General features: G+C 37.6%; 1 pseudogene; it reads right to left on the reverse strand.

Annotated features, from left to right (window-relative positions):
• Positions 1-4,383: 4,383 nt before the first annotated feature.
• Positions 4,384-25,806, reverse strand: part of LOC149231715 (conserved oligomeric Golgi complex subunit 5 pseudogene) — a 55,820-nt pseudogene continuing 34,397 nt past the window's right edge.

Raw genomic sequence — 25,806 nt, forward strand, 5'->3', positions numbered from 1 at the left:
CCCAAAGAGCATTGACCCTCGATTGGGCCTCTGGTTCATGCCTTCTATTCTTAGTATAAAGACCATGAACAATTCCCAAAGGAATACACAATGGACTTGGTTCTTCTCCACCCATTCACTCAATTGGGTCTTGTTATCTGGATGCTCATGTGTTTTGTGCAATAGAGTTCCTAGTTTGTTAGGATTTGAATCGAATCAATCAAGAGGAGGTACATGTGATAGCCCTTGTTACTTTCTAGATATTGCAAATATTTTGGATATATATATCTATATCTATCTATCTATATATATATATGTATATATATATATATATATATATATATATATATATATATATATATATATATATATATACACACACACACACACACACCCATGGAATGAAGGTAAAAGGGACAATTTATTCTAGGGTTGAGAAGATTTCTCTTCATGGACATATTTTATCTCTTGTCACAAGACATGGAGATTGACAGATGAGCAAGTAGGGTATTGATGTATTTAAATTTCCAGCAAGGATGCAGGACAAGAAAACACTCCTTGCAACACCATGCAAGAAAACAAACAAACAAACAAACAAAAATATAGTGCTATGGCCATCAATGAGAAATCCATCGATGGATGGAAGCACACTAGGATGAACTGGCCACCCACTATAACAAGAAATAACAAACAAGAAAAAAGATCTGAAATAGGGAGTTATGTTGCATTAGCCTATTAGCCTGGGAGATTTTGTCCTGACATGCACAAAACAACCTGATTTTGTCCCCACTAGCACTTGTCAAGTTGGATGAACAATAATAAATGGTCCTAAAGATTAGCATTCCATCTCGTGACTAATGGTGAAAGTCCAATTTAGAGGACTAAGTTCATCGAGGTCAGTCATGTATTTTAGGTAAGTTGTTGTGACTGTGTGTAGTTCTGGTATAAAAGAATTTGTACTAGCCTTGCTTGCTCATATATAAATTTGCAATAGGCTTGCAGGTTAAATCTCTGGAGTACCTAGTAGGGATTGAGGGTGGAGGATTATACCTCTAGATTCCCTCATTGGTTGGTGGGTGGAGGTTTCTTACCTTTAGAGTCCCTAGACTAGCCACCCCAGAAACCCCTAGTGTATTTGATAACTTGGTACTAGAACAATCTCCTTAGGCCCTGGAATTAGGCTCAGGGGTGACAATTGCATGAGGTGACTAATTTCATCTTGTTAGTCATTGGGAAGTGAGTTATTTTCACTATCCTAGTACATATAATCTCTAAATTTATTACTCACTTATGATAATCATAAAATAATTTTACTGTTATTGTTAAAATGTTGAATACCTGGTCCATCTAACTTTGAAATGGAGTCATTGCTTAAAGTTATGAAATGTTATGATGAACTGTGTATGGAAGGCTTGAACTATTCTTAACATGCTAAGTGTTAGCTACTACAAATAATGAACCCTACGCTTGGACTATTCTTAATGAACTAGGTTAGCTATGACATAGAGTGAATCATGTGTGTAAGGGTCACATGAAACACTCTCTAAGTATTGTGTGTAATTATTAGTATGTTGTGTACAATAATATATATATAGCATGTTGTAGTAGCTCTACTTCTCTTATGTAAGACCAGATGAATTTCCTTGCTAAAATCTACAACACTCTACATAATGTAGGATGATAGCTTGTTTAGTACAGGGTCACATACTTGTTTATGAGGCTTAATGGTACATCAAAGCGACACTACCTTTAATAAGTGGACGAAAGTGTTATGTGAAGCATAACATGTAAAATTGTAACCTTTTTGTTCTGGTGATGTCACATAACTGTCCATAACATGAGACTTGTATTAGATTGACCCTGGATATTTGGGTTACAACTCGTAATATTAGATTGGGTAGGGGATGACCATACCAGCCAACCATTATTCTCTCAAATGTGCACATATATATATTTATATATTCATAAGAAGAAAAAGTACCAATCTAGATTGTGCTAGTACTAGGTTTAATACACACACATTAGCCGAAGGAATACATGGATTACATGTATATCATGATAACAATGGATCTGAATTTGACTTTGGACCCCAGCTTGTTGATTAAAGAAGACATGGTTGTAGCAAACAAATATGCTTCATGATGTTCTATCAACTTTTAGGGACAAGTCCTTCATAATAGAAAAAGAACACATTTTTGTAGTAGAGTTATGTTGTGCTATATGTTTAACAGATCTATCGATTGACTAGCTTCTAGTATTTTAAAATATTATCAACTTATCCCTGTCTATATCATTAAAAAAAAAACTTGTCACATGGAAATTCTTCCTATTGTAGCTATTCAAGTCGTATCACTATGATAATTGAGAAATCATTGCAGAATATACGACACTTGACCTTGGATTTCAGATGTCTTCTAGAATTTTAACCACTGGATGCGTTCAATCTTTCAATATGTACATCATGTATGGCGATTTAGTTTCTAATTGCTTGCCGATGTTGTGTATATGCGTGGGAGTGGCATGTATACAATTGGAACTTTCTTAAACTATGGCCATAAGGAATTATTACATGAACCACAAAAAACTTTGTAATTGTGATTAGATCCCTATGTAAACAGAATTTTATGATCTTGATCATGGTAGTATTAAAACTCCCTTTTTAGTGAGCTTGAAATGCACTTCCAACTTACATATTCAAGCTGGTCAAGGGGGGCTACGGATGATCTATACCATGAGATACATGCATGGATCCTTAAACCTCAATTTCCCAAGAGTAAAAGGGAAGAATAGATCCATGATTCTTGTTTTGGTAATTCATAACAAAATGTCAGCTAGGGGTAGACATGATATGAAGTATGAACCCAAGTGAGACCTCTAAGCCCAAGTGTATATCAACATATGCTAAGAATTTATTTTGCATACATTGTTTCTAGTATGTGATGAATATGTGTTCATGACATGAACTATGGAGTATGTAAAGAGAATTGATAGGCTAGAGGAGGACATACCCAACCACTTATTTAATGACATTTTCTGCTCTCAAGTCTAAAACTTTTATAGAGATAGAAATAAACATGTGCATATGGGTACATGTGAAACTTTGTATTCTTAGCCGATATGCCATAAAATAGCCTAGAGATGTGTAATTAGACATAAACACAGTCCCGCTGAAGCTTCCTTCCTGATTAATATGGAATCTATGAACAAGAATATTACCCCTTTAGATCTTAAAAGAAGAGGAATGTGATAATAAGATCCAGTGAAGATAGTGTCTGGTTTGCCTTCTTCTAGAATATTGTGATCAACTATTGAAGGGCGTGAACTGTACTTCGCATGGTTTGAAAGCCAAGGGAGTTGGTATGGCTTAAACCCCTTCTTGAGTTATAATTTCTAATGGCCCAAGATACATACCTTGTACTCTAATATGCACGTTGGAAATAGATATCCTCCATATGGTCCAAGAGGGTCATTTCTCTAGGTGTTAAGGCTACATAAGTTTGTTGGAATTTTTCCATAACTATAGTTAAAGAAAGTTAGCTTTAGGCGACAAGAGAATGTTAAGAAAAGTAGGGATATGTGATTGGAGAGATGGTGACCATATTGGAAGTTGTGCCTTTGTATGCTCTTATGCCTGAATATTAGTATTGATATTGAGCATGTAGAAAAAAACATTACGTACTTGGTGTGGGCCATCTAGAAGACTCTAATCATTGTGTTCCTCTATGTTAAGAGGAGTGACTTCTAGTCTCAGAGTTCTGGTTATGGGAATATATATAGTGTGGTGATATGCCACGTGGCACCGCATGGATGACACAAGGAAAATTTGAAATGAAAAAAGAAATATTACTATACTTACCCCATTCTTATAACTGCATCGTGGGAGCCGAATGCCATAGTAACCACCTCTGATCAACAGGGGGGGTTTGTTACAATACAGAGGGGAATTCTTATTTTAACTTTTTATGATTTGTAGTATGGTAGTTATTTTGTGTCCTTTCTTATAAAGATAGATTATAATGGTTTTTTATGGAAAAGAAATGCACCAGAGCAGTCCCAAGATATCGAACCAAAATTCATTCAGTAGGTTGGAACCATGTAAACATCAACTCAATCCTAGATGAAGATAGTTCCAGTTTGTCGGCTTTGAGAGTGGAGTCTAGTAACCATGTCTATTTATTTGTTATATGATATGAACAATTGAAAATTATAACATTACATAGAAATTTGGAATACAAGAAGAGATCCCCAAAACAAAACATACCAATATAAAAAAGTGAATCCAAAATGTGCATCCAAGAAACATTACAAAAGAAAATGTAATGCATATATGAAAATAAACTTAATGTAACAAACAACAAACTGAACATGGGAGAAAACATGGTACCTGAAACTCAGCGTTTTCTACTAGCGTTGCAAGACTTTAGCGATATCACATAAAATAAGGAGCGTTAGATGTGTGTCCAATTTAGCTTATTCGATTTCTTCTTGAATGCAAGAAATAAAGCTTGACATTTGCTCCTATGATTGAATACTCTTGCCACTAGATAATGGAACAAATTATTGACAAGATCTAAAAGGTTGCCCAGACAATGTGCTAAATAAGCTATCTAGTAAGATTATATAGTAGTAAGTATTTTAGTTTTCCCTTCTATCTTGACAACTGGAAGGACACCCTTACTATTGATGTCTCAAAATATTCCCTCAATTAGATTCTCTACCATGGACAATTTTTTATTATAATTCAAGACAAGTATCTCTTTTACAAAACTTGATGTTGTGAATGTAGATTCTGTTTGACTTGTGAAATCCTTGTTAAGCGCATCTCAAACTTGATCTGTAAAGGTTGGATCGCCTTCCTATATAGTCATGACAAGCTTTATGTAAAAAAATTGACCAAGCTAAAATTGTGATAATAATCATCACATGACTATATACTAAAACATGTAAAGTAAAAGGCCATGTAACATTCAATGCTTTAGAGGAAAAAAAATTGGAAACAGAATTAGGGGGCATTGCTTACTTCAATGTTAAATTAGTTGATAAGTTATGCAACTATTAACAACAACTTTAGATGCAATAGGAGGATTTCTTAAGAAATCCATAACCTAAATTGTATAAATCATATATTTAAAGGAAATATTTATAGATAGGAATTAAAAGGAATATTGCAGTGTAGAAATAAGTATTTTAGAGCTATAAGACAATACATATAAACAAATGACATCTACACAACAAAAAAATGGGTCTGTTATTTTCTTTCATGAGAAATATCTTTATATTATGTATGAGGAGTATGCATGGTTCAGTTCTAAAGAGACTACTTACACTCAACAAGGCTCAAAGCCACTACAAAAAAGCTCATCATGTCACTTGTGGGAATTGAACCTATGTGGGGACAATAACAATCATTCCCCCCAACTTTCTAAGATAAACCCAATTAACATGTGTTTTTTATTTTATTCATATAAATATAATCAATAAAATAAAACAATAATATCAAACTGGCCCTTACCAAAAAAGGAGGAACAGATTCACCTAGGTCAACAAGAGAATGACTTTTTTAATCAACTACAAGGTTCTAGAATGCCAACAACAAATCATTTTCATGTTTAAACAATTTCAAGAGCACAAACATATTTCCAAAGTTTTGCTAGATTGTGGAAAAGATAGAACACTACTCAAAGAAATTACAATGAATCTTTCACAATATTTCATAGATATTCATAATAGGTGCATTCATTATCTGTAGCAAGGATGTGTTCACTATATCAAACTGTTGATAGCCTATATATATACAGAATGAACCCTTGTATTTTTTATTACAATGTAGTGACAAAATTGCCATGCCCTGAAGCCTAAAGGCTAGATTTGACCAATATAGTGTTATAATTTTCCAATTAGATTTAACATACTTGGAAGTATTTTTCTTTTATTCTGCATATTAGCCTTCCCATAATTGAACACAAAATAGTCCATTCAATTGCAACCTTGTAACAGTTATCTGATAAATTTCATTTTAAGCATGCATCCTTCTTATGACATTAGACATACTCAAGATAAACATTTTGAAGTTGGTATAATTTAAGAAGAGTGCTTATCTTCTTAGTATAGACCCTACCTACGTTTGATTCCTGACAAGAAGTGGCCAATACGTTACCTACAAGGAAGTCTTTGAGCCACCTATGGGTTGCTAAGTCAGGCTAGGTGGTTGTTCAGTGTAAACAATGCCTCACCTCTTGATAAGTGGTGGATGCTCACCACCGTTGTGTTAATAAGGAAGCATTATTCAAAAAATTATATAGGCTTTTACACATTACCAATTAGTAGTGAAAATTATCATCCATTTACAAGCTGGCGTTGTGCTTGGTGGAGAGCCTTTCTGAATGTATCCTTCAAGGTGTAAATATCTCCTTCAGCATCTAGGCTCCATTGTCCTATTGTTGATTTTTCCTTCTAATGCCTCTTGAACAATGCATTTTCTATACTATTTTTCTCCTACTTTGGATCACATTGCCTCTTGGGAGTCAAGCTTTGAAAAACATATATTCTATGTATTTGGTTACCTTCAACTTGTAATGATCTTCAGTGTTTTTAATATTTTTATTTTGGCTTGGATAATCCTTCTTCCTAGATACATTTATTCAACATAAGTTCTTATTGTTAATTATGATACATCAATTTTTGTTTGACAAGCTAATTGGTTAAGCACTAAGATAGAAATCTAAATAATACAGGTTTCAACATGAAAATAATTCAAACCTCCTTTTAAATTTTCATCATTTCATAGACTATATTGCTATTATATTAATGTTTTATCTCTGCAGGAACAATCAATTGCTTGAACTCAACACGGGAGAAAATATTCCATTTTATCTAGTTTTGCAAGGCAACCAATATCATGGCCTATTTTGGCAGTAGCCAAATTTAGAAGGACCATATTTAAAATTGAGAAATAACATCGAGAAGAGAGGGAAAATACAAATTTCCTCAAAATATTTAGAAGCTAGATTAATTACACATACCTCTATGCCTAGTGGATAGAACTAAAAGCGGCGATTTTAAAGTTTTCCATAGATGTATAGTACATTCAAGATTAAGATTATGTTCAGAGTTAGTCGGAATCAAGCATCCCATTGCATCTAGGGACTTTTCAACTGAACTCTGCCCTCCTAGACTTGCAATTGGCCAACAAATTTTGTAGGAAGTACCAATTTTCTACGTACAACCCTTGAATACCACTCTTTGCTGACAAGAAACTGTTGGAAAAGCATGTTGTGTGTCTAATGTAGGCTTAGATTGAACCATTTTACAAATTTCTTGTGAACCAGGAAAGGAAAAAGGCTAATTCAATGTTTTGACTGAGATGAAATGTCAAAGATGTCTCTTAATCTCATGGATTATGAAATAATTAACATTGTTTGCTGGTAAAACAAACTTGGTGATAAAATGATAGTACAAGCTCAATTAGTAAACAAATTGCTTAGAATGGTTATTTTTACTTCACATCATAGCTGAAGTCTCAAGTTAATGTTGACAATTCTGTTATAATAATGGATTTTCATTTCAACTTTCTTGGATCAGGGAAGTTTGAATTAAGAAAAAACTGCAATGGAATGAACTCAGTGCCTTTTCTGGCCTTTGCCTTTAGATGGGGCTCTCCTTTTCTTCCCCTTGCATTCATTAAAAAATTAATTTTCATAATATGATCATCCTTAAGGTGGTAAATATAGATTGATGTATATGACTTTTTATTGTTAACGTTCATTGAGTCTTTCTATCTATTGTTTTTAGAGTCAAAATAGAATGTAGCATGTTTTCCTTTCTTTAATAGGAGGTTTTACTTGTTCCTTGTAATCAATGTAATTGAAATTTTAGTATGTTGTTGACTCATTTCATTATGCTACATGGCACAATCACATGGTGAGGTGAATAGCTATGAGACCTTATTCTTGTGCTTAAAATTGAAATTGTACATTTCATGGGCATTCCTAGTTCTGCTACAAAGACATTTGTTGCATATGGAATGTTGTTGGTTGTTGTTTGTATTCAAGGAAAGTTGAAACATCTTTTATTTTTTAATAGTTATAGGATAGGCTAGCCAATTTTAATGCACATAGACATGTTTGAATAAAATCCTATAAGATGCATTGACAGACCAAAAACAATTGCATAATTAAGTGAGGTGATAGCTTCTCAAAGGATGTTCTCATGGCATCCAAAAATCACCTAGTAATACCATGTTTGCAATTCCATTTTATACTTTATGTTTTATCAATTCAAACAGTTTATATGTTTTTGTAAATATGCAAATCCATAACTTATCTAATTTATCTCATTATAATTTGGGAGTCTACTCATGACCCATGCTAGTTTCTTTATTAATTACACATACATTCCGTTGGAGGTAAATTGGTTGGAACATAGATGGATCATCAATAGAACATATTTTTTCATTTACATTCACACTGGTCTGTTTTCCATGTATGAATAGATTTATGTAATCTGAGAAATTTCATACTTGTGCAATGAATTGTTCTTTATATAGATTATGGCTCATATCATCGAGAAGAAATTCAACAAGGAGAACATGAAGATGAATATGTTGTGCATACGGATAGAAATATGAACTCTACAATGATCAAGATGTGCAAGCCAAATAGTAATCTCGTTCAATTGATCAATATGAACGAAAATTCTGACTCATAACCTGGGTAAGAGGAGGAACCAACAATCACATCCAACACAAGCATGGGAACAAACAATTGCAGATGAAGATGATATATTACCTTCTCTTCAATTTACACATCCAGTGACTAAAGGGAATGGGAGAGGAGTATGAAGGATGTTCGTGGTTTGTAGGCTGGAAATATTAGGTGGAAAACATCTCCAAGTATAAAACCAAACTGCTTAGTCATATGTTTTATTTTTTTCCTTCTAGTATTTATATCATATATAGTTTGCTAGAAAATAACCAGGTAGTATGTAGAAGCAGAAAATTGATCTCATTTTATCAGATGTTGGCAATAGAGATCATAGTTTGTGTATTGAACATTTGGAGAATGTTTCTACTATGTGTGTTAAGTACAAAAATTATAAATTATAGGGTTGATCATATGAATGGATTTTTTATGAAAAGTTTGAAGAAGAGGCACAACCAATAATGGTATAAAGTAGATTTTATCAAAAACTTGAATATCCGAATGATAATTTGTAGTCATTTTATATGGCTCAAGTCATATTTTATATTAAAATCTCTGTAACATCCCATGTGTTAGCACTCTGTAAATACCCTAACACTGGGAAAATGGATCCCAGAGGTAACCACAAACCACTTGTAGGTTACGGTCCAGTCACCCTAACATTGGAGAGGGCTCTCTCGTTGGATCAACTATCAATCAAAGATTGATAGGATGTGGATTTTAGATTGGTTATTAAGCTTAGAGATAGATGACATAAGGTCTAATGAAAATTGGTGGGAGAAGGGGCCACTAAGGTATAAGTTCATAGAATATCATGGAATGTATGAGCCATCTAGATAATAGAGGAAAGGTAGGCACGTACTCCCAGTCATTTATCGATTGTAGTATAGTGAAGAATGTGGGAAACACAAAAATATTTATTCAAACGAAACAGAGCATATAATTATGAATTCTGCTACATAACTAATAACGAAATAGTTAGCAAAACCATGATAGAGCAATGAAAAATTCCATCATGTATGATATCTACAGTTATCCTTAGCATCTAAGGATGAATTCAAGACAACAGTTACAGAAATGGATATCAAATTAAATTAAAGAAAACACGTAGACTTGATACCACATACCACAGGAATATCTAAAAACGGAGGAAAAATTTTGCACTGATACTTTTATTGAAATATTTAAACACACAGGGCCTCCTCCTACTCTAAAAAATTCCCCATTTTCCATTACATTGTATACTTAGCCTTTAAATATCATTTTGGCCAAGGGACAAATACATTGCATTCATCAAACTAAGTGGATGAAAGGTGTGTTTTATCAGAACAATAAGATTTGGGTTAAACTTAAGAACAACAATACAATCAAAAAAATATGTTTTATCCTCATTTACACATAGTCCACTGAAAAATCTCGAACTACCTATGTTGGCTTATTGGGGCCTGACCCAGGTTCAAAGTTAAGTTAGCTAAACAAATCCCGGTACCACTGGTCCTTTCGGCAACAATCCATGGAGCACGGACTAAGGTCTCACCCGAAGTAGTATGGGAGGGTGCTATAACTAGGTTTCCGCACCGTGGAAATCTCTGATGAGTTCAACAGGTCAGCGGTTTGACCCTGCGTGCACGTCACTACATGCATTTTCCTGTACCTCGCAGCTTGATATATTGTCTTTGCACAACCCTACTTGGGGGTCGAACGATGTTATTACCCAAGTCCTTACTAGTATTCCAATGTTAGTTGATTATTTTAGCCTACTTGTGTGCTTTAAGTTATACTTAACAACATAAAACATTCATACAGGTGCGCGCAATAAATAAATAATATATTTGCAATTTATATCAAACATGCAATAACCTAAGAACAAATACACAAATTGATAACAAACTTCTCTTTATTAATTCGTTCCTCGGTTACAGACTCGACTCCACCCTGTGCACTCAGCTGCAGGGGTTCGCGCACTTAGCTGTGGACTACTAGGCCTCTACACACTCAGCTGGAGAGACTTCTCCTACTCTACGACCCAAAGACACACTTCAATTAGTCACTTAGAATCTTCCTATCTCTCTTGCTCTACTATTCTCTCATTCTCTCTACTTAGAGCCTTGCTCTATTTATACAAATCCCATGGTCCACAGACCATGGGTAGGCTATCTAGCTGACATTACATTACAAAACTAGGGCAGATAACCCAATGTCTCTATCATACATTTCGCACTCCACACCCGCAATTTGCAGAGTCTTTACAACAATATTGGGTCAAAACATAGGCTTTGAGCCCCAAAACATGCCTTGGGGAGATTCCATGCCCAATAGGCCCCCAACACAAATATCGTGACTCGCCCTCGAGTCACTCTATCAGCGCAGCGATATTTTCATGGATTCCCTCCAACTGTTCTCGAACTGTGCGAAGGTCAACAACGCACTGAGCTGCTACTTGCTGGATCTGTTGCATGCACTATTCTAAGACCTCTATGTTTGGGGTACTTCTTTGCATCAATGTGTGCATCCCTTGTATATGCGTGAGCTTCCCTTCGATTTGTGCCATGATAATGAAGGCCTCATCGATCCAAGGCTAGACGCATGCTTTTAGAACTACCTCCTTATGTCGTGCCATGTCCACCTGCTCCTTTAGTGCCTTAGCTTGCTGCATCCTCGCAAGCCATTGGCTGAGGACCACTATCTGCGCAGTTCCTCGGAGACTATCATACTGTTGTTCGAGTTCTTACACCTCTGTCTCTAAGCGCTGGATGTTGGGGTCCCCCTGCAGAGTTGGGAGGACCTCAAGTGATTCTTCCAACATGTTGGTGCAGTCTCGCACTGCACCTCCGATTTCCTCCGATCCCATTGTGATAGTGCTAGTGTGCTATTCTCTGACTTCTAGGGGAGTGGATGGTTGCACCTTTAACCGCAGCTCGGTGATCTGAAGATTTAACTCCAGCTAAACCTTTGTCGTTTCTTCCATGGCCTCACAAAATCCTATTGCTAACCTATGGAGCCACACCTCCACTCGTAGATCTGCTGGGATGGCCAGCTCTGAGATGCTTCGGCAAGTGTCATCTACTGCCTACACCAACTGTTGATTTTGCGACACTAATTCATCGCGCTGCAAACTAAGTTATTCCATATTTATCTTTTGCTCGCTGAGGACTTGGAGCATGTCACTCTCCCTAGCACGCAACTTTATTGTTATCCCATCCTACAATATATATAATGTCTCACACAAAAGGGCAACTAGATTAAAGCTGAGACCTTTCATCAAGCTAATCAAAAACCTATTAGCCTCATTCGATGTCACTAGAGCCCCTTCCGGCAACACTATTGTGTTCACCATCCGCACACACAACATCTGCTCCGCTGTCATGTATCCGACTGGGAGGTTGCTTGAAAGGGTACCAACCTAAGGGGGGCACTCCTATAACTCCTACAACTGCACTCTGAGGGCCCCCAAAACAATTTGGTGCTCCTTCATAAAACACTAGAGAGCCTCATTTGTGACATCACACACCGTCTCGCCGATGTCATGCAGATCACCCTCGGTTAGGGTGATCGAGTCAATGGAAAACTTTGAGACCTTGACCATCTTCCTTGATCCTGCTCGCTCTATCGAGTGTTGGTGGTTCAACTGTGAACTTGGTCTGTGGGTCCATGCCTCTGTCTTCTATTTTTGTTTCCTTTGCTGCCTGCCCTTGTGAAGGCATTATTTTACCCTCGGCCACCTTCGTGGCTACTTCTTGTGTTGCTGCTGTTGTTGTTGCATTTTCCTGCTTGATTACCTTTTGTGCCGCTTCCTGCACTGCCCGCACCTCAGCTATTGATGTTTCCTTCCACCTTTTCTCAGCCAACTATGCGATGCGCAGCTTGGCATCGTCTTTCTTCTTCTGCGCTGCCACCCTCTCGTGTTATGCAATATCTGGGGTGCGCCATTCTAGAGGCCATGCCTCCAATACAATGAAAATGGCATCGTCAGTGGCTACAAGGGGTAGCTTTTTCCACTGCTTCATCGAATCCTTTCACGCCCTGATATATACATTGTGCATGTCTGCCTTAAATTATGCAAAACTCTGCAGATTATTGTACACTGTGGGCGACAAGTGCGGCTTTCGATTGATCCACATGCAGATGTTCATCTCCGTGAGCACCCAGAATATCTTGTTGTCACGTATCCTGGTAGCATCCTTCATGGCCGAGAGTGAAGCATACTTCGTGGCCTCTAGTAATTCTCTGTCAATTATGGGGAATTGACTATCCTCCGACAATTCCCCTTCTACGAGCACTATGGATAGCAATAGCCACGCATAGTGGAAGGTTTTACCCTACTCCTGGGCTTTGCGATAATTCTCTAAGAATTCGATGCAAAGGAATTCAAACCAGTTAAACTGGACCCCCTCCGGGCACTTCTCGACCAGTGCGACCATCGATATCGATACCTCGTCGGTGCGGCACTTCCGCATAACTTTGCCTGCCAGGATTTGGGTTGCTACGTGTGCTCCTTTCTCCTCAATGCTGGAGATGGCGTAACCGCTCTTCTTCTTTTCCAACTTATAGTTCATCTTCATGGCCTCCACAATGGCCAAATCACTGCCCTTTCCTTCTGATATTGTCACTGGGTCCTTTCCTTTGTATGGAAGTCAGGAGATGCGATGAATCAGGTCTGTTGTGATGGGGATGGGCTCCTCTAGCCATAAGTACCCATCATGCACCAGGCAAAGCAGCTGCCTAATGACAAAAATGGTTATTGGGGCATGTTGGAAATGTGGCACCCATAGTAATTTTAGCAGCCTAGCCTTTTCCACACCGTGCAAACACTTCCGCATCTCTAATGTTGTCACCACCCCCATGGTGTTCTACTTCAACAGATTTCCGGTCTCAAGGTGAGGGAACTTCTCATGGTCAGCGAGGTCCAAATCTTCAAATTTCATGGTCGAAACATGGCCCACGTACGTGCATTTAAACATAATGCCATCTTGGAGGAGTGGGGTCTGGAGCGAACTCTTGGTTTCGTCCAGGTCCTTGGGCACTCCGACCTTCCATTTTCGTGGGGGGACATAGGCAGGCAATTTTGTCACAGAGTGCGTAGGTTGAATATCCATCTCCATGCCTTCATCTTCTTCCTCTACGATGATAAGGGCCTGCAATTTTTCTTCTTCTTTATATGTTTCTATTGTGACAACTTTCCCCTTCTCTTCCATTGTCAGTTTGTTGTGCAGTGGGTTCTGTGGGGACATGTGTACGAGAGCCATTGCTTGTTTATCCTTCTTGGATCTTGGCATACACAGTGATTTTTGGATCTTTGCGACAATCCCAACACCTTCTAGAACATCCCCCACAATTAGGGACTGCGTGGCCTCACCGACGATCACCTCTTCTATTCCCTTACCATCCTTAGTTGTTGTCATTATATCTCTGCTGCAATTTGTCACTTGCAAATTTAGGGGCTCAATCAATGCTCAGCTCACAACACTCAGGGCTCTGCTCAATTGCTCAATTCACAAATGACCAAGTGTTGTTTGCTAGGTAGCCTTTTGTGTTTTATAGCACTTTTTGAATTTGAATTCGACCGTTCCCCCCAATTCTGGTTCATTAATGCTTTCTTGGCGGCATATTTTCCCAAATCTTGCCCATAAATCGCATCTTAAATACTTGTCACCTGCTCCATTTGGCCTCAAGTCGAGCATCCCATCATGAATAGTGTTATAGATCCATTTGGGAACATCAACCCCAACTTACAGAGCAATACTATTAGGGCCCATCAAACCCTAGTTTAGTTGTTACATGCCCTAAAGAAGTCAACAATCAGAATGCCTAGCTTCCCAAGAAGTTTCATGACTAAAATCATCCAAAAACTACCTCTAAGAAGATCAGTGCAGGCAAGCCTTCATTAGGGTGCACTGCAATGCAATCTATACATTGATAGGGTGCTATGCATCACACTTGAGCCCTCTTTGGCCTGTGCTGGGCGAATTTGAGAAAAATTGCATTGGGGTTTGGGAATATTCTTATCCATTGGATGTATCTAGAAGTTTCCCAAGTTTATCTACTCATTTGAGCTTGTATTTGGATGGGGTAGGGAGTTAAGGAACATCAATCCCTTTATCCCTTACTCCATGGAACTAAATCCTAAGTTTGGGAGGGCATTCATTATCACCATTTATGGCATAACTTCCTTCATTCGCCTATAAAAATACCACTCATGTAAGTGATGAGGAGCTGGAAATTATTGAATTATAGGGAGATGCTATTAGTATGAGACTTGAGTTTCTTTCAAGTATTGTAATGATGTCAGAATGTCTTGCTTGTTATGAGGAGAGGATGGGAATGAATAGGAGGAGTGATGCTGAATCAAAAAAATTGGGTTGTAACTCTTCATTTTACTAATAAAGTTTTCAAAGCTTTTTCCATATGCTTGTGTTATTCATTTATGCTTTCATATGTGTATCATGTACTTGATTCCATGTTGTGTTTAATCAATAGATCATTATCATATGCTTTGATCGGTTTTTGTCTTCTATCTGTGTGCATGTACTCTTCAAGCGGATTAAGTACAGAGAGGAGAGACATAATTTATCAAGGGAAATAAGGAGTAAGCGAAAGCTACAGGTAGGCTTTTTTACCTGTTATTTAATCTATTGGTCATAGAAAAAGTAGAGAATGCTTTGCAATGTTGTTCTAGACTTAGCTACTAGTCTAGGGGTTTAAGCGTTTATCCGTAGACACTAAAAATTCCCAAAACAAATTGGTGAATCCACTGGGGATTGATCATCCATATTAGTAGCTTATCAACCTCTTAATACATTTCTACATACTGTACTTGTGGTTTTTGATTGAATATCAGTCTTCTTTCATTAAAAATTGAGCCAAAACTGTGCCAAATTGCCTTCAAAATTTCTTATCGTCACCAGCGCAACCCAATGAAGGACATAGTGCGTTGAAATGCACTTCCCACATAGATCCATTGTGCTTCAGCGAATTTTCTCTCACTGTGGCTTGCGCTGATCCCTTGAGGGTCAGTTTCCCATCTATGAGCTGAAGTTTTTGAGCCATTTTTCTCCTGTTTGAATGATTTGCTGAATGTCAACGATGTCTTGTCTCTGAAAATAGTGTTTCATCTCCTTACCTAGCCCTACTTAGACTAGGATTGATAAATGTTTCTTATGTATTTACTTTGTCATTTTCAATCTATAGTCTAAAGTTAGTTTTCTGATCAATTAATCTTTAGCGAAAGAAAGTGTCGTTAAATCATCTTTTTCTTCAAAAATTGAATTGTCATCAAATATTCATTCATGAAAGATTGATTGATTTATGTATGCATATGATTAGTCTTTTCATTGAAGGTGTCATAATTCCTCATTTCTTTGAAAACGAAAGTGTCGTAAAGTCTTCCTTTCCTTGAAAAGAAATTGTCACAAAATCGTCATTTTTATGAAAAGAGTTTATTGATCGATTGTGCATTAATTTTCCTTTTTGTTCATTCACATTGAGGGAAATTGAAAAGAAATACATGCATGTTTCATTGAGAAATTTTATGTGTGCTAATAGGAATAGTGTAGGGAATTTGCATTTAGATAGTGCTATTTGCTCTTTGATCAAATTAAATCTGATTGCTCTGTCCCTAAGTAGCTAGGATTTTCATCGTTAAATTGAATGGAAAGAATGCTTATCATGATAGTTGCATTCCTAGGAATTTTAGAATACATCAAATGGTGAAATTGAAAGGAAAATTCCTAAGCAAGATCAACTTAAAATAAAAACCAATTTACCTAATGGAGCATTGTCATTAACACAAACATTTAGTGGTTCTAGGCTAGAGACGTGTTTCGGTGTCGTAAAACAAAGTAGTTGTCGCTAACTTGTCTACAATACATCCCGAGTGTGATAACTCATTCCACATATATGAGTATATCCTAGCTCGTCCACATACATTCGGGTATATAGCGCGGTGTTACAGTACGTAAAGTATATGGGAATGCTCTCACTATGCGGTTTTGCATTAGACAACACTTATATGGACTAGGCCTCCACGTACCTTCGGGTATATATGGGAGGACAACTCTAGGTTGCTATCCATCCTTAAGTAACCGAGTTGGCTGCCTTGTAAACTGTGATACACCGAACACAACATTCGGGGAGATTGCCTGCTTGTACTTCTTGGTTTGCTAGGAGGTATTCTGCAGTTCACAGTTGCTTGGTAAACATTTTGCCTAGTATACCCCTTTTTGTTTATTTCTTTTTTGATAATAAAATTAATCAACAATCATGGAGGAACATCAACCCATATCCCATTGTTCACAGAGAGCAGTGAGAAAACCACCTTTTCCTCCCGACGCGACACCAATTCGGGCAAAGCGGTCTCGCTTAACTGAGTCTAGTACATCAAGAACTCCTCGTTCTTCATCTGAGTTACCTAAATCTTATATTTCAGTAAGTACAGAGACTCTGGTTACTCCAAATATTTCTGGTACATCTGTTCCTGAAGAGGAAGTTTCACAATTACCTGAGGACATTAGCACTGATCCTAGTGAAACAATAACCGAAGTTGTTCAACCACAAGTTGATCCTCAACTTGAAATTGCTCAACAAGAAAGTACTTCTGAACTTGAATCAGTTCAACCAGAAGTTAATCTAGAATCTATCCTAGTTCAAACAAAAGTTACATCTGAACCTGAAGTTGTTTAGGAACCTCTTACTGAAACTGTTGTTCATTTACCCGAACATCTAGACTTCGAATTTGAACATTCAGAAGTTGTTACTTTACCGAAATATGATCAACTGGTTACCCCTCAAACATCAGTAACTATTGAAACTTCAACTTCATCAACACCAGAAATCTTTTACAAACCTAACGGTGAAGTTCTTCCACTAGGTTTGATTGCCATAAAGGAGGAATTAGAAGAACATTCTGCACCTGGAACCTCATTTCACTTTGGAACTGGGCTTTATCTTTACCCTAATACTCCTGATTTCTTTTCTTCATTTGATCCTTCTTCTTTTCAAGTACCCGTCGAATCTTTAGGACAACTTTTGGGTCAGTTAACTATGGCTGAACAACCGTCAACATCCTAGACTATACCATCTGATGCAGTTGTAGCAAAATCTTCTCTTGTAACTTCTTCAATGTTTTCTACCACACCTAAGTTGCACCTGTATGGTGAATCATCTATCTCGGTTGGTTACCAATCATTGTCTGGAACCCACTCAAGGGTTTCTTCTACACCATGGTCATCACCCATGTCCTTAACTGGAATTTTACCCAGTTCTTATCTAATGGGAACTCAACAGTTTTATCTTGCATATCAATATCAAGTTGGCAATCTAGTCAACAAAGAACTATGTATCCATTAAATACTGGACTACCACCATATGGAGAGCAATATGCTTATTCACCGTATCCTCCTTATTCTGGGGGACTACCATATGCAAACCAACAATGTCGATTCAACCAAGGCTTGTGTATCCAACACAACCACTGCAAATTGTGTCAACTATTCCTACTACACCTGTTGTTACTACTGTACCATAGTCACAAGTTCAAATTATTGTATCTCAACCTATTCAAACTAATCCTTCTACCTTGCAATCATAAGTTTCAAGTCAAGAAGTTCAAATTCCTCAAGTTGTTGTACAACAACCACTTGTTTTTGGAGTTCAGCAACAACCTCAGGTTAGTGTACCCTTATCTGGACTGACCCAGGCTTACACTGGTATAGTTTATTCACAACCTAGCCAACCTTTCATTGTTGGATAACAACAACCGTTAAATCCACAACAGTTGTACCAACAAAAACAACAGTTGATTCAACAATCGTGGTAGCCTCAATTTCAACAACCCCAATTCCAGAAATTCCAACCCCAGTTTGGACTTATTTCATAAGCTCAACCTGGTTTTGGTCAATCTCAAGCTTACCAGGGTCCTGGTCAATAAGGCTTTGTAAGTTATGGATAACCACACATTAAACCTGGTTATCAACAACCACCTTATACTAGTTTTGTTCAACAACCATACCAAGTTTACCAAATGTAGATGCCCTATGTCAGTATGCAAAGAACTATTGCTCAGGAAATTCTATCATATCCTGGGTATGCTCAACCTCACTTGAATCAACAGTTGCCCTTTGTAGCAACTTTAGAATTACCATATTTAAATAAGCTCACTAATGATCCAATTTTATATGCACTTTGGTGGTCGGTAATTCCGCATAAGTTACCATCTAACATTCCAAAGTTTAATGGAAATCCTAGAGAAGACCCATCAAATCATGTTATGACCTTTCATTTGTGGTGTTCATCTAACTCCTTAAATGAAGATTCAGTGAGACTTCTTCTTTTCCAAAGAACACTTACTGGTCCAACTGCTAAATGGTATATTGAATTACCAAGAGCTTCTTTCGATAACTTCACCACTTTAGCCACTACTTTTTTGACCCACTTCTAGTTACCTATCATATATGAGACTGGAACAGAACTCCTAACTAAATTTAAAAATAATACTGCTACCCATATATCAGATCCTATTCATGAGTGGCGGCATCGTCATTGAATGGTTAAGGCATATGTTCCCGATCAGCTTTTAGCTGAGTGGTTCATAAAATCCTTGTTGCCATCAATCACCGAGGACATGGGAAAAGGTGGAGTTGTCACAGAAGAGCAAGTCATTGCTCGTGCCCAATAATTGGATTTGATTTACACATAATCTGGCACGCTTTATGATAAAATTCCCAATGCACCTCGACCATCTTTCATTGTTCCACCTCCTCCACAATCGAGTAAGGACTCTCATGCCAACGACGGTGTGATCGGTTCTTCAAGCACACAGTTAGCATGAAAACCATCTGGTCAAACTCTTGCTATTTCTAATCAAAATACCAATGCATTAGAAAATACTCTTGCCTCTGATATTAATGTTGTGTGATCTGACAAATGAAAAAAATCCAAAGCAACCAGCAGGTAAGAAAAAGGGGAAGAACAAAAATAAACAAGAAAATTCCTCTCCAGAGAAATCATCTGATTCATCTACTTCAGCAAGGAAACCTCATTATCCATGTCTGATATGTAATGATGAGAATTATACAAGAGATTATCCACATCGCTCTGAGGTCTATAAGCTTTTAAAGACTTGAAACACATCGGTAGTGTTGATTGATCTGTTTCCAACCCCGGAGACACATTTGGTTGCAACAGACCATGCTTCCACATCCCAATTACTCATGTTATCCATCACAAAGCCACAAACTAAAGTTTTGGTGTCAACAAGAAACAAAGATTATGGAAATCCATCATCGTCGAATAATCAGGCCACTGATCAACCTAATCCTTCGACCTCGACTTCATCTAAAGTTGTTCCACCCATTGTACCTGACTTGACAATAAAACCACCAAAGGGAGTTGTGCACAAATCGACATTCAACCCTCAGGCTCGAGCAGCTTAAAACTAGAACATAGTAGAAGATCTTGTTCAATCACCTTCCGCTATGTCAACACTCGAGGTGTTGCAAAACTGTCCTTCCCAGAAATAGGCATTGCTATCAACAATAGGTGGAATAGATCCTATGGATTCAAATCTTGTGGTTTTTAACCATGTGAGATATTCACCATAGTTACCATCACAATTATCTTTCCTAATCCAAGTAAAAGCTCTCAATAAGAATGCTCACCGAACTATTATTGCTAAGGGGGCATCTACTTGCATTATGTCAATGAGCTCCTAGAAAACACTTGGTTCATCGCCATTGTCATGATCACCAACATTGAAAGCTTTTGATGGAAGAACATATACTCCATGTGGGATTTTGAGTAACCTGCAAATCGAACTTGGGGGCAAAATGGTTACTATTGATGTTGAGGCAGTTGACAGACCCCTCGATTACAACATTTTACTAGGACGGCCTTGGGTATATGCCATGGCCGTTGTGGTTTCCACATACTTTCGTATTATTACATTCCCTTTTAAGGGTGGAATCGCAGTCATTGATCAGCTAGCCTTCTTTGCCAATAGTTCATAGGCTATGGGAAGCATTCTGTTGGCACACGGACCCCCACTGTCACTTCAAAGTGTTGGAGTAGGTCTCTTTAAGATCCTTCCCTAATGGGCACTTTTACCCTTCTGTCACCATCTGATTTGTTGGAAGTGGCAACAGTAGAGACTTGAAACATGATTTCCTCAACCTCATCTTATTTAAGGAGGATTTCCAGCCAAGTTGAAGTTGATAGTAATATAGAGGTGTTTCCATTAAGCCCCATCGAATTATCATAGAAATCAATCTTTCGGGCTTATGCGGTAAACCCAAATCCGCATTCAACTTTTGTATGGGTAGATAGGTCGTTAGAATATGGTACCTCTTTGGATCCTTTTTCATGTGTACATTCTACGGATGAAGGAATAATCCAATCAATGATGATAGGAGAGGAACCGTGGGAAGATTATCACATTGCTCCCATCTTCTAGATGACAATGAAGATAATTCAAATGAACTAAGCCACCCATCAATCATTGATTTCTTGTCAAATTTTGTTAGGGTAGATATTGAAGATTCTTAGTGTAATTTGTCAAACATAGAAGAAACAATTTCTATAAACATTTCAACCAAAGCTAACATTGTAGAGAACATTCATGTCGGCAAATCTTATTATCCATTGGAACTTGATAATTATTGTGCTCTGTTTTGTGAATTTAGAGATATTTTTGCATGGTCTTACGAGGAGATGCTAGGAATTGACTCAAGCATTGTTGAACATGAGATTAAAATGTACCCTGATGTCAAGCCAGTATGACAGCGGCTTCAACCTATTCATCCTAACAAACCAGTTGCCATTAAATTAGAGGTTGAAAAATTTTGCGTTCTGGATTCATTTTCCCTGTACCTCTTACCGATTGGGTATCTAACATTGTTCCACTTATGAAAAACAAGGGAAAATTTGAGTGTGCGTCGATTATAAGGATGTAAATCAAACATGTCCAAAAGACAATTATCCTACACCATTTATCGACCAGATTATTGACGAATGTGCCGGATGTGAAATCTTTTCATTCATGGATGGATTTTTTGGCTACAATCAAATCAATATCCACCCACAGGACCAATCCAAAACACCATTTATTTGTCCATGGGGCACATTCGCCTATCAAAAGTTACCTTTTGGTTTGAAGAAAGAAGGGGCTACATTTCAAAGGGCAATGAATTATGCCTTCCATGACATCAAGCACATTGTTCAACCTTATATTGATGATTTACCTGCTCATTCATGAAAGCAGACTGATCACTCGCAAAATTTGAGAGCAATATTTTTACGGTATCAACACTACAAGATAAGACTCAATCCACAAAAGTGTGTGTTTTGTGTTGGCTCTGGTCGATTTCTTAGATTCATAGTCTCAGAGGATGGAATTCGACTCGATCCAATTAAGGTTCAGGCAATCCTTGATTTGTCTCCACCTTCAAACTTATTACAGTTACAGAGACTTCAAGGGAAGACAAACTTTCTGAGGAGGTTCATTCCAAACTATGCTAAGTTGGCTAAAGGTTTTACGCATCTATTGAAGAAAGGGGTACCCTTCCAGTGAGATAAGGTTGTGCAAGATTCCTTTGATACTCTTAAATATTCCCTGATTAGAGCATCATTAATGTATGCCCCAAACTATCAAAAAGACTATTACCTATATCTCGTCGCTGCAGATACAACCATTGGCATGGTTTTAGTCCAAGAAGAAAGTGGAATTGAACATCCTATTTATTACTTGAATCGTAATCTCAATGATATAGAAAATAAGTATTCCTAAGTCGAAAAGTTAGCTTTGGCAGTCATTCAAGCTGTGCAGATATTTCGTCATTACATCCTCCTCCATAAAACTACCATTATATCAGATTGCAACCCTATGACATACATTTTTTCACGTCAATTGCTGGGGGGAAAATATTAAAAATGGATAGTTATTTTGCAAGAGTTTGATTTGGATTTCATCAAACCTAAATCAAAGAAATATCTTGTCTTCGCCGAGTTACTTTGCGATCTTCCCTCATCCTCCAATGATTTAACATCAGAAGCATCAATCTTGGATGAGTCTCTGTTTCTTATCTCGTCAAGTGATCCATGGTATGGATATATACTGGTCTATGTCCATACCCAAGCTTTTTGGCCTAATACCTCTCACTCTAGACAACGACGTACTCTATACCAAGCCAAATATTATCTGATCATTGGTACTTTATCATCATGGTGTTGATACACTTTTACGGAGGTTCCTCACACATGAGGAAGCTGAAAAAGCTTTGAATGAATGTTATTCAAGTGCTTGTGGTGGAGATCTATCTGGTTACACTACCACGCAGAGAATTCTCCGTGCTAGTTACTTCTGGCCAACCATATTCAAATATTGCATTATTGTTATCAGAAGTTGCCATGCTTTCTAGATATTTGATCGAAAAACTAGATTATCACTTGCACCACTGCATCCAGTCGTTGTTGTTGGTCCATTCTCAAAATGGGGCATTGACTTTATGACATGTAACCCCACCTCGGCCAGGGGGCATGGGTATATTATAGTTGTCATTGACTATTTTACCAAATGGGTCGAGGTGATGCCAACATTGAATAAAGTGGCAAAATGGCTGCTTTATTTTTCGTCAACCATGTGGTTGCCAGGTTTGGTCTACCAAAAGCCATAGTTATAGATCATGGATCACATTTTTGCAATCACATGATGGTTGAGTTGACCGCCAAGTTAGGACTGTCACATGATAGTTCTACTCCATACTACCTGCAAACTAATGGACAAGTTGAGGCTATCAACAAAGTCCTTAAGTGCATGTTGCAAAGAATGATTGGAGTTCATAAAAGAAATTGGCATTTAATCCTATACTCGGCTCTGTGAGTATATCGAACCTCGGTGAGAAATGCAACTAGATTTACACCCTTTCAATTGGTGTATGGTTTGGAAGCAATCTTACCAATCCAATGTGAAATCTCATCTCTCAAACTCGCGATTGACCTGCTACGTGACACTTCTGAAGAAGCATGTTTCTTAGAGTTAATCCATCTGTATGAAACCCGTCGTGATGCTGCATTGGCTAATGAAGCACACAAGAAACGTATTAATGCGCAATATGATAAAAATGTCAAGCCTCGTATCTTCTCAGAAGGAGACCTAGTCTTGCTTTATGATCAGGAGTCTAATAAACTTGGCGCAGGAAAATTTGAACTACTTTGGATGGGCCCTTATATTGTTAAGCGTGTTTTGATGAAAGGTTCCTATGAGTTAGTGGACCATGATGGGATTCCATTGTCGCAGCCCCGAAATGGGTTTTACCTTAAACGTTACTATACTTAGTTAAGTGTAGTAAAACTCACTGTATATATGCTTTGATTGATTGTGTGTGTGTGTTTCTTAGAGTTCTTATTTGGTTAAGTAATCCACTTTGCATTTGTTACAGATGTCGAACATTTTGGAACAATTTTTTGGTTACGCCAATGGGGCTAGTCGTAGTACACAGAATCTATCCTCTACAACATGGGCCATTTTCGCTCCAAGTGGTGAGTTAGTGAGCTTTAGAGGGATTTGTATTGGTCGATCGATGAACAACATCGTTGAGTATAGTGCATTGATTGAACTTCTCTCTGATGCCATTTCACTTGGCATACATTGAATCATCATTAGGCTAGAATTGCAGCTCATTGTACTACAACTTACTGGCATTTGTACCGTCCGAAGCCCAACAATTCATCACATGTTCCTTAGAGTTCGTATTTTGGAAAGGTATTTTGAGTTTATTCAATATCAGCATGTTTCCAAAAATATAAACACATTAACTGATTCTCTAGTGAACTATGTTTTAAATAGACATTTGCAACATATGTAAAGTAAATATTTTCATCAGTTGAATAGGACTGCATCACTTAACCCTAATAAAACTCTAAAAGTAAAATAGATAGTTGTTTTAAAAGTTTTTACAAATAGTTTGTGTCCAAGACAAAAAATTGGTCATCTGACCCAAAAACTCAAAATATATGCAGAAAACATCTAAGTAAGCTAATGGTGCTCATGGTAATAGGTCACAGCTTATTCTATCATGCGTAAAAGTCTCATCCAATGACTCAGCACACCAATGGTGTGGTGCTGCAGTCACATAGGCAACTCCTCAATTCAGACATCTGGATTGCCTAGGGTCAAACCCTCTATGTGGTCCTGTAGCTCAGCCAATGTCTCGACTAAATCTAAGTCTCAGAGAATTGCTCTCCCAACAGGTCTCTATGTTGGCACACCTTCCTCTCTTTGGTGGCCCACAAGTCGAACAGGTCCAACATCTACATACATAAAAATGATTTTGTTTAGTCTTGGAATTAATCAAAAAACACAAAAAAAATGTAGAAACTTTAAAATCAAAAACACTTTGGTCAAAGAATTTACTGATAGCACCCAACTATGCTCCAACTGGTAACATCAAGTCTGGATCACCACAGAAATCCATTCCTGAATATGGATATTCTACAATGGCCATATCCTGTTGATCAAAACACTCAAAGAATTCAGGGGTAAATGAGATCAATGACTGACCAACATACCTAGCCATAAGATCTACCCATCTTTGCATCCGTGGATCCCTAGGTCCAGATACACTCAGTGAAACAAGTTGTGGTTGCATAAGTGGAATTCTCTCTAGGGTGAAAGAAATCAAGATCAACCCATAGCCAATTTTTTTGTCTTCCCGCTTTTAACCTTGATCAGTTGTTCTTTCATGGATGAAAATACTGCCTCGCACCAGTTGAACACTTTTGGCTCTAAACACTCTAAAGCATATTGCATGTATGATCTGTTTACCAAGTGTAGTTTCGTGCTTCCAGCAAATTTGGCAATGGTAAAGAGGATCGACCTCAGTGGTAAATCACTAACATCCCTGATGTTAATCTTTCCGTCTTTGATAGGTTGTGCACCTTCCCGACAGAACTATCATATGTATTCTCTCACTGATTCACCTCCTTTGGAAAATCCAAATAGTGAGATGGGGGCACACCACCTCAATATTCTAGTAAGAAGGTAGATGTCATCGATGGTAAATGGGATCACTTTATCCCTAATTTGAAAGGCCTGATCAATAGGATCCCATGAACGAACAAGGAACTGTAAAAGTTTAAT

The sequence above is a fragment of the Pinus tabuliformis genome, chromosome J, assembly GCF_031772625.1.
Source record: "Pinus tabuliformis cultivar Carrire ecotype Pingquan chromosome J, CPIR1, whole genome shotgun sequence".
Taxonomy (NCBI): domain Eukaryota; kingdom Viridiplantae; phylum Streptophyta; class Pinopsida; order Pinales; family Pinaceae; genus Pinus; species Pinus tabuliformis.